Below are 15,719 nucleotides of genomic sequence, written 5' to 3' on the forward strand. Positions count from 1 at the left end.
GGGATTCTGGGACCTGTAGTTCCCAAAAGCTGAAGGGCCGTGCACCGTGCATCAATTTAATACAGAACAATGTGCTGTATTACAAAGGCCCCATTAATCAGGGAAGAATAGGTTGTACTATAGAAGAGAAGCCTTGGGCAAACATAAAATGAATCACTGTGGTTTTTCTTTTTTTTGTCAGTCGGGATAAATAGCTGTGCCATGAAGACATTTGCAGGTATAAATTGATAATGCTGTGTTATTGAACATGTCCTATGACCTGATTAGCATCTTCCAGGTACCGGGGTCCTTTGGAAATAACAATTTGATATTTTAGTGACCAGCAGAGAAAAAGAAATGGTGGATTTACCAGTTATCTTGTACAGGCTGTGATGCCTTCTTATATTGATCACGTATGGATTTCCTAGTTTATATGCATCCCCATAACTGCACGTTGTGATGATTATTCTGTTGTTGCTACCTACCTTTTCATGGATAGGACAATTGCAATGCATTGTATACTGGGAGGCATTTTACTTACTCTTGTCTCCGAAAGCTGTTGAATATTAATATTGCTCCAGGGTATAGCATCAACTAGAGTTCTTTAGTAAATTGTTGCTGTCTTTTTTCAGCCGCAGTTACTATGTGTTACTATGGATGTTGCCGCAGCCTCGCACATTAAACGGTTTCACAGCTGACCTATTTAATTAATACTATTTGTTTCAGGCTCCCTTACAATTGTTATGCTTTAGGCTGGCACGTCTTATTAAATGTGCCACCTAGTGTGCAAGGAACTAGTCATCTCTCAGCAATATGTTCCAGAGAGGAGCCTGCAATATAACGCAGTGCCGGGAGGATATATTTATTAAGAGCCAGTGACATCTCCAGGTTGTATCACCCCCTCCCCGTCGACTGTAATGTTTATATCCCATGAGTACCAACGCTGCTGATACTTGGGAAGGTGCTTAGGTCAGGTTCATTTATACCCTAGGGTTCTGCTCATTATTAGTACATATTTGCTGAAACACAAAAGGAACATGAAGACAAAGTCATGGCTAATGGGGAGGGGAGCGGTGTCCTATAACCATTTTTCTATTGCAAACAGCAACAATATTTTCTTCTGAAATGTTATTGTTCAGCACTTCTGTGATTTGTTGGCTCCAGGGATGTACCTGCAGGCTGAATCCTTTCAATGGGGGAACAGAATAGTATCTATTGAATGTAATAGTCATGATCAGATAAGTGAGAAGGACCTATAAGATCCAAGGTTCGCTGCGGGTCTTGCTGAATTTCTGGCTTGTTAATGCTTTGGTGAGGTTGCAGATCCAGAGAATGGAATTCCATGCCTAAGCTTTGTGTAGGGGCTGAAAGAGATATCAAAACTTTACACAGCTTTTACGCATTTTGCTTCCCAGGGCAAATAGAAAAGGTGTTATATTTTTGGAATATTCAGATGCTTGTTCCTATCAGGTTCCTTTTATTTGGACCAGTGTAGATGCAGTAAATGTGATAGAGTTTTGGGACAGGGCTAGGTGTTTGGATGTTCCATGAGCAGGTGCAATCACATCAGATTCATACCAGCGTTGGATAATGCACTTTGACATAGACCTAAGGATAAGACCAAGTCCTAATCCTGTATATAGTGTTTGAATATAATCATCCCTACATGTTATGTTATTTGCAAATGTAAAGGTATGTGGTTCCATAGCTGTTAGATACTGGATGTGATGCTGGATGTGAGATGGCAACAGGTAATGAATTACTTATGTAGTTTGCTTAGAGCAGACTGCAGGCACTGATGTAGGGCTGTAGGACTCATTCTGCAACCAGTAAATGCAAATATCTTCTTGTACTAAATATTGCTGCTTATCTGTGTGTAGTTTATGACTTTCACTACGAACGGGATTATAGCTGCGTATCTGGTTCAATTGCATGTAACTCTGCTTTTGTGCATTTTACTCTGGTGTTACTTCAGGTATTAATTAAATGTGAACTTGGTGTTATATTAGCATTGTTGTATTAATCAGTACAATACTTTCCCACTGCTACTACTAGCTACATATCTGTCTTCTTTTTCAGTGTTCCCAAACCAATGGCTCGGAAGCAACATGTTGCTTAGCCAAAAACAGAACTAGTAGTTGTTCCTAGGCCTGTGTGCACCTGGTCCCCCTGTCCCCCTCTTTGGACATAATTTGTTTGCCTGAGTTGTGTGTGCAGCCCCCAGTACTTCCTCCACTGTGTTGCTCACCAACCTCTTGCATGTACCTCCCCATGGCCTCAAAGCAGGTGCTTATTTTTTAATTCCTGTCTTGGAGGACAGTTTTGTTTGTGTAAAAACCATGTGTACTGTCAACCAGTGCCTCCTGTAGGCTACCAGTCCACATATGGGCTACCAAATGCCAACCACAGCTCTTTTTGGCACCCCCAGGAACATGTTTCATGCTTGTGTTGCTCCCCAACTCTGTTTACATTTGAATGTGGCTCACGGGTAAAAAAAAAGTTGGGGACCCCTGGTGTAGTATATAAATCAGTACAAGAGTAAGTAATATATTACAATCTATAGCTTTAAATCTACCAGTGATAAGGCAAAAATACACTAAATCATATAAATAGGACTTGCAGTGTTTCTCAATGGGTTTCCAGCCTGCAGCCCATCTGTTGGAGTGTATTCATAACTGCTTGCTCCCAAATGTGTCTGCCTTCATGTAGCCTCCCAATTTTACATACCCAAAATACTTTATAAACCATATGAACTGCATTTCCAATACTCTATAGTGAAATGTCATTCATAACACCCGACCCTTCAACTGGATGAAAAACATTGTTATTAAGATAGTGCTTATAATGCTGAGAGAGTTTGGCATCACTGAACCTTTAAGGATACAGTTTGCTTGTGTGTCCCTACATGAATGAAGCTGTTTAACCTATTCACTGAGAGTCAAAAGACAAGCAACGACAGCTGCCACTCAGAATTATAGTTAAAAATCAGTGAGCAATTAAAAACATATAGGAAACGACAAGTGGGCTGAAATTGCAAAGAAATTATCATGATGAGGTTCAGGTCATTTTTGACATTTTACGCGGCCCCCTATGTTGTCCTGAGTTCTTGCTATGCATCCTTTACGTGAAAATTGGGGGCAGATAAAATGAGGAAGATTAGCAGATACCATGCTGCTTAAGGTAATGGCAGATGGAGCCAGCAGGATTAGCTATTAAATGCTTCATTTACCATTCTCCCATAGAAAATGTTCACCATCTCCTGTCCATAAATGTAGTGATTTATTTTGGTATGGTTGAAATCATTGGTGGGATAGCAGCTTATCGCTATATGAACTGGCAGATGGCCCTTGTATCAGTCCCTTGGTGCTGGCCTCAAAGCAACATACCCCATAGAAACCAATCAGACTCTGTATAAAACTGATAGTTATGTACAGTCGTGAGTTAAAGTTTGTGCCGGTCTAGTAATCCAGCAATGTGAATCATATATTTCTGCCTTTAATTATTCTCACTGCACTAGAGCAGTAAAAAGTAACTGCTGATTGGCTACTATGGATTACTGCAGCAGGGCATACTTGGCCTTACTACAATATAATACCCTACAAGGTATACAGTGGCATATCTATAGTTCTGGGGTGCGACTGTACCAGGGCCCTCTATAATAAAGAGATCACCATCAGCAGAGGGGACATGAGTGTTTTCAGGCAGAGCAGACAGCAATGGCAAGTATATCATATGAGTTTGTATCCTGATACAGGCTTGCAGTGCCCATGGGCTGTAAATGTGATGCCAGGGAACCAGCTGCATCTCTGGTGCCAGCCAAAAAAGACCCCCAGAGAGCAGAACGCGGCACTGAAATGTGCTTCAAGTGGTTTCAGGGGGCATGAAGGAAAATGGTGCAATATTCCTCTGATTCCTGACCTATTTTCTGTGTAGTGCGGCAGCTCCCTTAGGACCAACAAGCTTGTGATTTATACACTGCTGGAAGCCCCTTGCAGTTGTGAAAACACAGATACTGCTTCTTACTTCTTCTTTATCCTCTGCATCAGCCAGTATGATGCAGTCTTGTGCTGCTGGTGGAGACCAACATTTTTATATATATATGTGTGTGTGTGTATTAGGGATGCACCGAATCCAGGATTCGGTTTGGGATTCGGGCAGGATTTGGCCTTTTTCAGCAGGATTCGGATTCGGCCGGGCCCGGCTGAACCAAATCCGAATCCTAATTTGCATACGTAAATTAGGGGCGGGGAGGGAAATTGCGTGACTTTTTGTCACAAAGCAAGGAAGTAAAAAATGTTTTCCCCTTCCAACCCCTAATTTGCCTATACATTAGGGTTCGGCTTCGGTTGTGCCGAAACATTGAAATAAATTTTCCACTATTTTCACTATTTCAAGACCTTGGAGTGCGGTTTTATTTTTTGGATTATATATATATAGAGAGAGAGAGAGAGAGAGAGAATGGAATGTATATGGATTTCCCAGTTCATCAAGTAAACCCTCTATGGATCAGAAGGCAAAAATATGATATATTATGTATTCCCCTAATTCCTATTTTATTGTAATTAATGTGCTGCAATACTATTCAGTAACATAACTAGGGTCTCACAAAACTTTTATTGAGTGCCCTCCCTTGTACCACACCCCCTTTCTTTATTGACTGTCCCCTTGCTTTGTTACATTATGTACCAGTGGGACAGACCATGAACCTGTTGCATCCTCAATACTTTTGTCACTGGTACTAGTTCCCTAGATATGCGGTCATTTTGAATTACATTGCTATTTATGTTGTTCAGCACTTTGTGGTACAGGTTTCCTTAACTTTTTTTTTAGTATTTTAAAATGGTTTTCGATCTTGTGAGCTAGTGGCCTTTCACCAGTGATGCAAAGGCTGTAATTCTCTGATAACTTGTTGCATATTTAAGATCCAGAGCATTAGGAATAAAGAAATTTGGCTCCATAAAGAGAAAGAGGACAACACATCCTTTGGTCCTGTAGTGTCATATTGAAGGTCCTCTGTTTAGCCAGATCATCATCATTTATCTATATAGAGCCAGCAAACTAGGCAGCTCTTGATATAAGGCTCTTATTTGGATTAGGATTAAATTACGTGCAGCTTTATGCTATATGATATTACAGTTTTTTTTTGGTAGCTAGTAATACAGGTTTTAAGTATATAAGATTATATTCTAAGGGAGCTTACAAAGAACATATTTACATAGCAGAATTGCCACTTGCCAGTGCCCTGATCCTTTTGTCTATGTTCAGAATTTCAGATGATACATACATGTAATCATAGTATAATTATAGGTGGAGCAGTTCCCTGGCTGGCACAGCACTTATTTACAGTTCCAGGTATTTTAATCCTTAGGGCTCATTTGCAATCGTTAGGACTGAACTGCAGAAATCCAGCAACCAATCAGGTGTTTGCTTTCACTTTCTAACATTTTAAAATGAATTGGTTGCTAGTGGCCAACACACTTGTGCAACATCACTGAAAATACTGTCATTCCCTAAGAAATTGGGCAACCAGAGTATTCTATAATATTATCCCTATAGCACTTCAGAGTGATGTAGAACATGCCAAACCATTACTGTAAATTGTTCACCATAATATTAGTGACAAGACAGCTTAAAACATAACCCAAATGGGACTTCTTAAATACATGTACATGACAAACAAACCAAGTGAGCATACCTCCCAACTGTCCCGTTTTCAGCAGGATAGCTCCGATTTTGACAGCTCAACCCACAGTCCGAGGTTGTTACTGAAATGTCACGACTTTCTCTTTGATCTCCTGCACTGAACAGCCAGAAACAGATACAAAGTATCTCAATTAATTGGCTTTTGGCAGAGAGCCCATAACAGCCCAGGTGCATTAGATACTTTTGTAACAATTTAAGATAAGCAAAGAAGCAATTGTAACAATTTAACATAAGCAGGTCTTTTTGGGAAACTGTGACTTGCAGCTTAACGGGTAATTCCCCTTCATTAGCAAAACTGTAATAACACATAAAAACCACAGAAATGTGTTCAAACTTTCATAACCTGCCAAATTTTGTAAAATTAACATGGTAGTCAATCTTTCTATTTCAAAATTGTTGGGAGGGATGCAAGTGGGTATGAACCAGTAGTACGCTGAGCCCATTAAATGTACCGACAGCTTTTTCACATAGGATTGTATCCTTAAAAAGAAATGCAATCATCTAATGGGCTTCACCATCATATTCCAAATTGATCAGACCCTAAATGGACTCTTAATTCTCTAATATTTATATTGAACAGTTCCCAATAAAGCATATTGGTTGAGTGCCCTATGGTTCCCTTTGTTAGGACTCCAATTATCCAGGCTCTTTGGGATTTTCAGTACCGTTGCTAATATCCTTGTTGTTTTCCTTCTTTATTGATGTGTACACTTTGGTCACCTCTGGTCCAACTCTTTCTAATGTGACCTGAAACTGCTGATGGGAAAATCTTTGCTCCATTCTGTCGAATGAATTAATCATTTTGCCTCCTCGGAGAAAAGCAAACAATGTAACTGGAAAACTTTAGTTTTCAAATAGTCTTTTATGGCCAGGACGGTATATCCGATAGATACAGTATATGCAGAACTGGATTGATTTCAAGCAAGGTTCAATAATGCCAATGACTCAATTCAGTTCCAGATGAATATACTCCCATTGTTTCCAAGTATCCCTAATCATCTGAACAGAAAAAAACAAAGAACATATGCTTAGAGAAATGGACAATTTTTTGTTGTTATAAACACGTCCTTATAAAATGCCATCATATCCCCCAGTATTGTACAGTACAGTATAAGGAGGGTGTTTATATTCAATAAAAGAGTGGTCCCTGCTCAGTCCTCAAAATATAATTATTTGAATTTGGTTTCATATCTTGCTTATGTGGATGATTGGGGAACATCTGTATAAAATGCCCAAGGGAGAAATAGAGTTCATGAGCAGAATACATGCATCTGGCTATATAACCTCTGTACTACTGTAGATTATTTTGCATGTGGTTAACATCCTACTTATAATGGTGGACCAGCAGTTTGGTTTTATTGACCTCTACACATCAAGCTGTGTTGGAAATAGACTTATGCACAAACTGTAACCAAGTGGGCTGTAAGAAAGGTTGGAACATGGCACAAGACAACAGATATGCCTGTGGGGCAGAGATAAGGTGGAAGGTCAGACTGAGTGGACACTTAGTTGAAGCATATCAATGACTTTTCCAGTAAAAGGGGCCCAGTTAAGGTCCTGACAAATGTACAGTGGAGGGCTTCAGTAACTCTGTGGACTGGATAACTATAGATAGGCATAATAAGGCACACTATTTAAGTGTAATTCAGGCAAGTGTGAACACTATAACTTGCTTGTTTAGTAATTGGGGTACTTCTTTTCTTTTTTTTCTTGGCTATGCTCCTGAATGCGGTACTCATTCTGACTTTATGTTGCTAGTTCAGGTATGGGACCTGTTATCTAGAATGTTCGGGACCTGGGGTTTTCCGGATAATGGATCTTTCCATAATTTGGATCTTCATACCTTCTAGTCTACTAGAAAATCATTTAAACATTAAATAAATCCAATAGGCTGGTTTCGCTTTTTTTTTTCCGCTTCCAATAAGGATTAATTATATCTTTGTTTGGAGCAAGTACAAGGAACTGTTTTATTATTACAAAGAAAGAGGAAATCATTATTAAAAATTTGGATTATTTGGATAAAATGGAGTCTGTGAGGATGGCTGTAATTCAGAGCTTTCTGGATAACGAGTTTCCAGATAAGGGATTCCATACCTGTACTGCTTAATATGTTATACTTTATTTTTTAGTGCAACATTCTTAATATAGAGAAAGCATACACATTTTTGGGAAGTGTTAGCCTTTGGCAGGCAACAAACCAATCTGAGGTTTACTTGTGTTACTATAATTTAATTTAATCGGTAACTTCTTCCCATATTACATTATAACCCTGTTTTGGCTACACTTTGATTACTGTCACTGTTCAGCTCGGAGAAGTTGCTCAGTCCCAGGTCTAACTCCAACAGAAGGTTTTCTTTACTGACAAAGACCTTGTGAGATCCTTTCTCTACATTTGGGTCTTTTCGTGGTAAAGGTATGGAACCTGTTATCCAGAATGCTTGAAACCTGACATTTTCCGCCTAAGGGATCTTTCCATAATTTTGATCACCATATGTTTGTCTACTTCAAAATAGGATTGTTTTGCCTCCAATAAAGATTAATTATATCTTAGTTGGCATCAAGTACAAGGTACTCTTTTAAAATTACAGAGAAAAAGGATATAATTTTTAAATTGAAATATTTTAATAAAATGCAGCCTATGGGAGATGACCTTCCCGTAATTCTGAGCTTTCTGGATAAGGGTTTTCTGGATAACAGGTCCCATCTGTACTTGTTAACCAGAATAATCAAAAATAAAGGAAGGCTATTCCCCATAAACTCCATTATAATAATTAAATTTTTTTAAAAAACCCCTTTACTCTAGAATAATAAAACAGAAACATAATGTTTAAATGACAGACTTAAGCTATTGTGATCCAAATTACGGAAAGACCCCTTATCTGAAAAACCTCAGGTCCTGAGCATTCTGTATAACATATCCCATACACAATACAATATCCCTCAAGAATTTTGGGACATAACTGGCAGAGTTCTAGTATCTCTGTAACTTTGCATCTATAGTTTGTAAATTGCTGTGGGTGCTGGACTTGCTGAAAGTGACTAATGCTGCAAATGATTCATTTAAATTCCAGCCCAAAAGCCGGTTACCATTGTTACTGAGAGACATCTCCGTTGATTGTAACAGTTACTAATACATATATACCAGGTGCTTACATAATGCCGAGCTGCAAACTTTTATTCTTGCCTGCTTTACCATATATAGTCACTAACATGAAGTGTTACATTACCGCATTTTAAATAGTAATAGTAACAAAGCTGTCCGTGACATGAAACGGTAATAGTATGGAAGCTGTCTGGGAGATAGGGCCGCTGCAGTTAAAAAGAGATTTTAAGCATATTTAAGGAAGTAAACTACCGATAGCAAATACATTTCTCTATTGTACTTCTTTGGTGCATAGCAGTGGTTTTCTTGACAATGGTTTTTCTTCCATGGATGCCTCAGTCAGTAGCTTAACTAGACTTGCAATAGCTTCACTGCCATTCACCTTGTTGTCACCATATTTAGTGTAAGGTCACACCTGGAGGTTCGGGGAGATTTAGTCGCCCAGCAACTAATCATTTTTGGGGCGACTAATCTCCCCGAATGGCATCCCCTGTCTTCCGCCTGCTGTAATGAAAACACGCCTGTGCCATGGCACTCGCGGCGCTTCATTTTCCGAAGTCGCCCGAAGTTGCCTCACGAGGATAACCATAATCCCCATCAGATTCTTTATCACTTCTCCCCTCGGTTCATCCGTATTGCTCAGTCACTTCTCTTCAGTGTATTTGTTTACTCTGGCCCTGCTAAGCCTGCTTATCTCTTTCAATCTCATTGCCGAATGAGCTCCAGTATCTCCTAGTTGCAATGTAATAAATACTAATGAGCCTTGAGATATAGGTTCATTGATCCTTATTTATCGTATGGGACACAGATTATAATACTGACACCGTAGGGGACATTTACATTGTGGAAAGCAAAGTGCAATGTGCAAAAAATGTGCATAATCTGCCATGTTTTTGCACGTTGCACCCTGCTTTCTACACTAGATGAGTTGTTGCAGGTCTTTGTATTCTGTATCAGAGCACAGAGACTTGAGGCCAACCCTATTAATACAGTTCTCTCTGTGTCCAGCAATACCATGTGGGGGAGGGACATAGGCTTCTCTTGCCCGCTGGTATATTGATCTCACATGGGAGAGTTAAAAAAAAATTTAAGGAGGAATGTGAGGAGTTACCTTTTAATAAAGTGATAATGGCACATATACCTTAACAATAGGAATATCTTTATAGTATAGTCTTAAATTCCCTCTCTGACCTGTCTTCTGGGAAACCTTCCTATTTCCCCATTTGTCAGCACTCGGCCTACTACTTCAAAGGCGACCTGAATAAAGTCTGGTAGCGTTAGATAATCACTCTCTGAATCTGTTTTGCCTGTATTCTTTGCTGAACGTCTGTCGGAAGTACAAAAGCACAGAGTATTGTTGCACTGCAGTGATAGTTACTGTTGCTGCCGTTAAATAATCTTCTAGGACAAAGTAGGCAATTTTTTGGATCATATAATACCAGTCATAGTTGGGGTAAGCAAACTGAATATATAGGAAATATCTTTGTATGATATGAGGCTGCTGATGGCCAAACTCACAGTCTGCTGAGAACCACGGCCTGTGCACTCAATGGAGATACGCCGTTGCGAAATATTCTGGCGCTATATAAATAAATGTTAATAATGTTAATGTTAATGTTAATAATGCAGGGGCACTGCCAGGTCCAGCAAGATTTAGTGGGCCTTCTAGGCCTCAGTGTGCACTCAGGGCATGGCATTGCCTCTCAGAAACTTTAAGGGGAGTGGATTTTATTATTATTATTATTATTATTATTGATAGAATCATGAAAAGGAAGGGTGGGATTTTTGCATTGGGGACCTATAAATATGGTCTTGTTTTGTACCTGGCCAGAAGCATTTGGATCAGTTTGCCAGTGTCATCCTGGTATATTGTAATGGTTCCATAGATAACCCTTTATTCTCTCTGTATAAGAGACTATGTTATATTAAAGGGATACTGTCATGGGAAAACATGTTTTTTTTCAAAACGCATCAGTTAATAGTGCTGCTCCAGCAGAATTCTGCACTGAAATCCATTTTTCAAAAGAGCAAGCAGATTTTGTTATATTCAATTTTGAAATTTGACATGGGGCTAGACAAATTGTCAATTTCCCATCTGCCCCCAGTCATGTGACTTGTGCTCTGATAAACTTCAATCACTCTTTACTGCTGTACTGCAAGTTGGAGTGATATCACCCTCTCCCTTCCCCCCCCCCCCCCAGCAGCCTAACAACAGAACAATCGGAAGGTAACGAGATAGCAGCTCCCTAAAACAAGATAACAGCTCCCTGGAAGATCTAAGAAGAGGAACTTAATAGTAAAAGCCAAGTCCCACTGAGATTGATTCAGTTACATTAAGTAGGAGAAATAGCCTGCCAGAAAGTAGTTCCATCCCAAAGTGTAGGCACAAGTCACATGACTGGTGCAGCTGGGAAACTGACAATATGTCTATGCCCAATGTCAGATTTCAAAATTGAATATAAAAAAATCTGTTTGCTCTTCTGAGAAATGGATTTCAGTGCAGAATTCTGCTGGAGCAGCACTATTAACTGATGCATTTTGGAAAAAAAATGTTTTCCCATGACAGTATCCCTTTAATAATGGCTGCCATCAATTTATTTACCACCTGTATGAGTTGCATGGTATATTTAGCCCAGCCTGTTGTTCCCTAATGATGGTTCATATATTGCTATGAATTTCTGAAACTAGCCAGGTAAAAAAGATCATTTGCCTTTCTCTCTAATTCCTCCTCCTCATCATCCCTCTCTCAAAGTCTCTTTTTTTTCCCTCCTCTTACTCATTATGTACTCTCTCGGTCCCTCTCCCTCTCTATTCATACATACGCTCATTCTCTCCACTCCCACAGTCTCTGAGTGCCTATGCGCTGCTCCCTTGCAGATAGAAGAAGATTCTCTGAATGCATTGCCGCAGCCGTATTTTTCCCTTATTGTCCCTGCTGGAGAAAAAAAAAGGGATTAATCGCCATCCTTGGTCCCTGCTCCCTGATTGACAGCTAAATCCCTATGCCTCCTGCTTAGCATGCGTCCAGCCCGCCTTGCATGACACTGCCTCAGTCTCCTTCCCAGAGCCGCAACGGCAGCAGAAACAGCCTCCAAATCTGTGGAGGGCTCAGCTCATGCACAGCCCTATCTGCACGGAATCCAATTAAAAGGCAAGAGAGACACTAAGACACGGGCAGCCTTTATTTTACCTTCATCTAAAGATTTCTGGGTTTTTTTGTGAGTCCCAGCAGACATTTCTTCCCCCTGACTCCACAAGTGCAAAAGATAAAAGATTTTTTTTTAAGATTAAAAGAAAAGAAAAAACCATTACAGTGAAGGGGGAGAGAGAAGCCTTGTGTCCCCCTTCTGCACTAACATGGTGGATGTATGGACACTTTGGCAGAGCAAAGATTGACACCTCAAATCCTTCATGCCCCCCACCTTGATCACTATAATGAGTTGCATTGCACTATGACCTTGGATGTCCAAACTGTGGTGGTTTTTGCTGTGATTGTGGTCTTGCTGCTGATCAATGTGATCTTGATGTTCTTTCTGGGCACCCGGTAGATGGATTTTCCCCCTTCGGCTGACGGCAGGAACCTGTGAAAGAACCAGAGAGACAGAGAGAGAGGGAGAACAAGCACAATTTCACACCGAGCTTGCACAGCTACTGAGCCTCATCATGGACTCGCTCTGATATGTATGACGTTGCTCTATTATCTTTGCTTAAATCTTTTCTAGGGCCCACTGAGCCTATCATTGCCAGAGGTTCTGGGGTTTTACAGTAGGACAGAAAGGGCATTTGCTGGTGGCCACATATCATCACAGGAGCTCTTTGGGTATGGATTGTAGATTAAAGAATAAAGAACAGATATTATGTTAGATATTCCTAGTATATACTGTACATACTTATAAGGTGTTCGTCCTCCACCTCTCCAGCTCTTGTTGAACTGCAGTTTCCTGCATTCCACTAGCAGCTGATGGCTGGAGGTTGGATATCGCTGATTTATGTAATTTTTTCTTCCCTTCAGATGGGGGTCATTGCCTGGTCCCCCTATGCCTTTTTTACTGCAGCCCTCAGACATATATTTACCTGTCAACAGCAAGGGGTAAAGTCTTGTGAGTGTGCTGTCTCCACTCTCTTTGTCTGGGATGTAGAATAGTTCTTTTACTCCCTTCTGTTGTACAAGGGAAAAAGCATGTTTGTTGCAATATAATGTCTATGAACAATCTTTAAAGGGTAGTTTCCCAAAAGTCACATACGTTTAAAATGGCAAATAATCTGAACCAAGCAGGGTGGCCAAGAGTAAGAAGGACCAAGAGGTTGCTATGATATTGTAAAAAAACGACGTAACTTGTTGGCCCTCCCTGATGAGGAGGATTGGAAGCAGGGGCGTAACTACAGAGGAAGCAGACCCTGCAGCTGCAGGGGGCCCCAGGAGGTATAGGGGGCCCCATGAGGCCCTAATTAATGAGTAATTCCAATATATATTGGTAAAACAGGACAATCCCTGGATATTTTGGGGTTCCTAAAATAAATTTGCTGTGGGGCCCAGTAAAATCTAGTTAAGCCCAGGAAGACATATTTTTAGGTCACCAACATATAAATGAAAAATCATGTTTAAGGTTTTAGGCCCTTTTGGGTTCAACCTTCTTACTGCTGTCTTACATTGGGGCCCTCACAACACATACAGGTGGAACAAAAGCTTATATGAACATTTGGCTCTAAAGGCTCACCATACTCACTATATCACTCCATTTACACAGATCTTTAGCACAACTATTTCAATTGGAGCAAATGCTGTGACACTTGTGCCATGGCACACTTCACAAACTGTGATATCAAAACAAAATTTGGTCCATCGGCCTACTATTGTCTTCAACCCTCATTTTTAGACAATAAAACTAGCATTCACTTCAGATCCTCCATAATGATGTATATGTTGTCTCCCCTCCATCCCCTGCTTCTGTGGGCCTCTCTAGAGGGCAGCCCCACAGCTTAGGAACCTCAGACCTATACGTTGCACAAAACAAAATTTTATTTAAAAAATTCTAGCAGGCTTTTCAGAATTCTTAGTGAGTAGGAGAATGGCACAGAGGCTTTGTGATAAAGGACTTGTGTTTTTATCAGTCGACTGTGATTGGATCTTGAATTGGGTTTTTTTATTTAGAAAAGAGATGCAGGACTTTATCTTGGCACAGAACACAGCAGGACTGCACAAGGTCTGTGACTTGAATCCAAAATGCAACTCTTATCAATTGCTCTTTGCTGCGCTTTTCTATTGTCAAAAAAAAATATAAGATGAATTCCTTCTCAATTCCATTGTGGCCTTGAATGAATCTAATAAGAGCATGTGCTGCTTGCTGTACTTACTGCACCTTAAAACATGTATGTGTTGAGTGAGTGTGTTTGTATCCACGGGGCTGTCCACTTTCCAGCTTTTATAGAACTGTAACTCCCAATGAGCTGAGGTTTCCCAGCCTAGTGACTTTAGGCATTGAACTCTTTGGTTATTTATAATCTAATATTTTACATTAGGAGGTACATTATTCTCTATATATTGTCTTTTGTTAAGTTTACCTCATAAAGCGAGCTGACCATATTCTTATTTACCTTTCTGCTGCAAATCCCTATATCCTGCTCGAAAACATTTAAAAATCCCTAGGTTGCACAGTAGTTCCAAAGCAGATGGGTGTTCTGTACAGCGGTTATCTCTCAGCTTCTCTCTAATGCCCCCCGGCACCAATATTCCCTCTGATACCTGCAGTTTCCAATTCACTTGGTTTATATCGATTTCCCTGAAAATGAAGTACCAAATTAAATATGTTTATCATTATCCAGGCTTACACATGGGTATGCTTATACCCAGAGCTGCTGACTACCAGTGAATATGTCTGCAGTACAGAGGAGGGTTAGAGAAAAAAGAGCTGCAGATAAGGATTTTCCTTATATTTACTTTCCTCCTCCACAGCAGCCATTTCAGTTTCAGTCAGGCCTAGGGTTTTGTTAGATGCCTGTCGCCATGGCAATAAGTTGGCAACCACCTGATATGAAAAGTACTGTGTGCAACAAAATGATATTCAGCAGCAGCATCATAACACTGTGATTCACATTGCAGCAAAAGGTCTCTTAATATTTTAATGAGACTCCTGATGTACTGAGGCTGTAAATGTAAGCATGTGCTAATAGCTCCTGGCGCAGTGGTTGGGTTACTACCGCCTCTCTTGGGGAAGCCATAGATTCACTTCTAAAAATGGTTCACTATGACCTTGAACAAGTATCTCACTCTGCGGCCCCGTAACCAGTCTTAGATTGTAAGCTCTAGGGGGCAGGGTCACACAATCCCTGGAAAATTGATGAAACTCCTGAAACTGGTTCAAAGAATTATATAATGACAATGATAATTATGCATAATAATTATGTATAAATGATTATGCTATGAATAACAATAGATACATAGCCTATACTTATTGGTGTGCTGGCCCTTGAGTGAGTAATTCTATTATTGTTTTAGAGTCTATTGGTAAAGTACAGGTACTGGACCTGTTATCCAGAATGCTCGGGACCTGGGGTTTTCCGTAAAAAGGAAAACCCCAGGTCCCGAGCAGAGAAAAAGGAAATCATTTTTACAGAGAAAAAGGAAATCATTACAGAGAAAAAGGAAATCATTTTTAAAAATTAGGATTATTTGGATAAAATGCAGTCTATGGGAGACGGACATTCCATAATTCGGAGCTTTCTGGATATCGGGTTTCCGCATAAGGGATCCTATACCTGTACAAGCATGCAAACAAACATGCTGTACATATATCATCATCATTATACACCTTTTCTATAAACAATTATTGCAATACTGTATTTTAATTTAAAGGCATTTATGCTTCATTTATTTGTTTAGTATACGAGTCAGCTGTGGGCACACTGTATTCTTGTACACCAGTCAGTGTGTTTT

General features: G+C 40.0%; 1 protein-coding gene across 6 annotated transcripts in view; it reads left to right on the forward strand.

Moving 5' to 3' along the window:
* LOC108698371 (rho guanine nucleotide exchange factor 9) overlaps positions 1-15,719 on the forward strand; it is a 237,404-nt gene that overhangs the window by 99,592 nt on the left and 122,093 nt on the right. The window contains exon 1 of one of the 6 annotated variants that reach the window (XM_041572713.1): positions 11,608-12,466. The exons of the other annotated variants lie outside the window; for them this stretch is intronic. The gene's annotated coding sequence lies outside the window, so the exon portion shown is untranslated. Of the gene's footprint in view, positions 1-11,607; positions 12,467-15,719 lie in introns of those variants that run through there. 6 annotated transcript variants of the gene reach the window in all.

Source organism: Xenopus laevis, chromosome 8L (genome assembly GCF_017654675.1).
Source record: "Xenopus laevis strain J_2021 chromosome 8L, Xenopus_laevis_v10.1, whole genome shotgun sequence".
NCBI lineage: Eukaryota > Metazoa > Chordata > Amphibia > Anura > Pipidae > Xenopus > Xenopus laevis.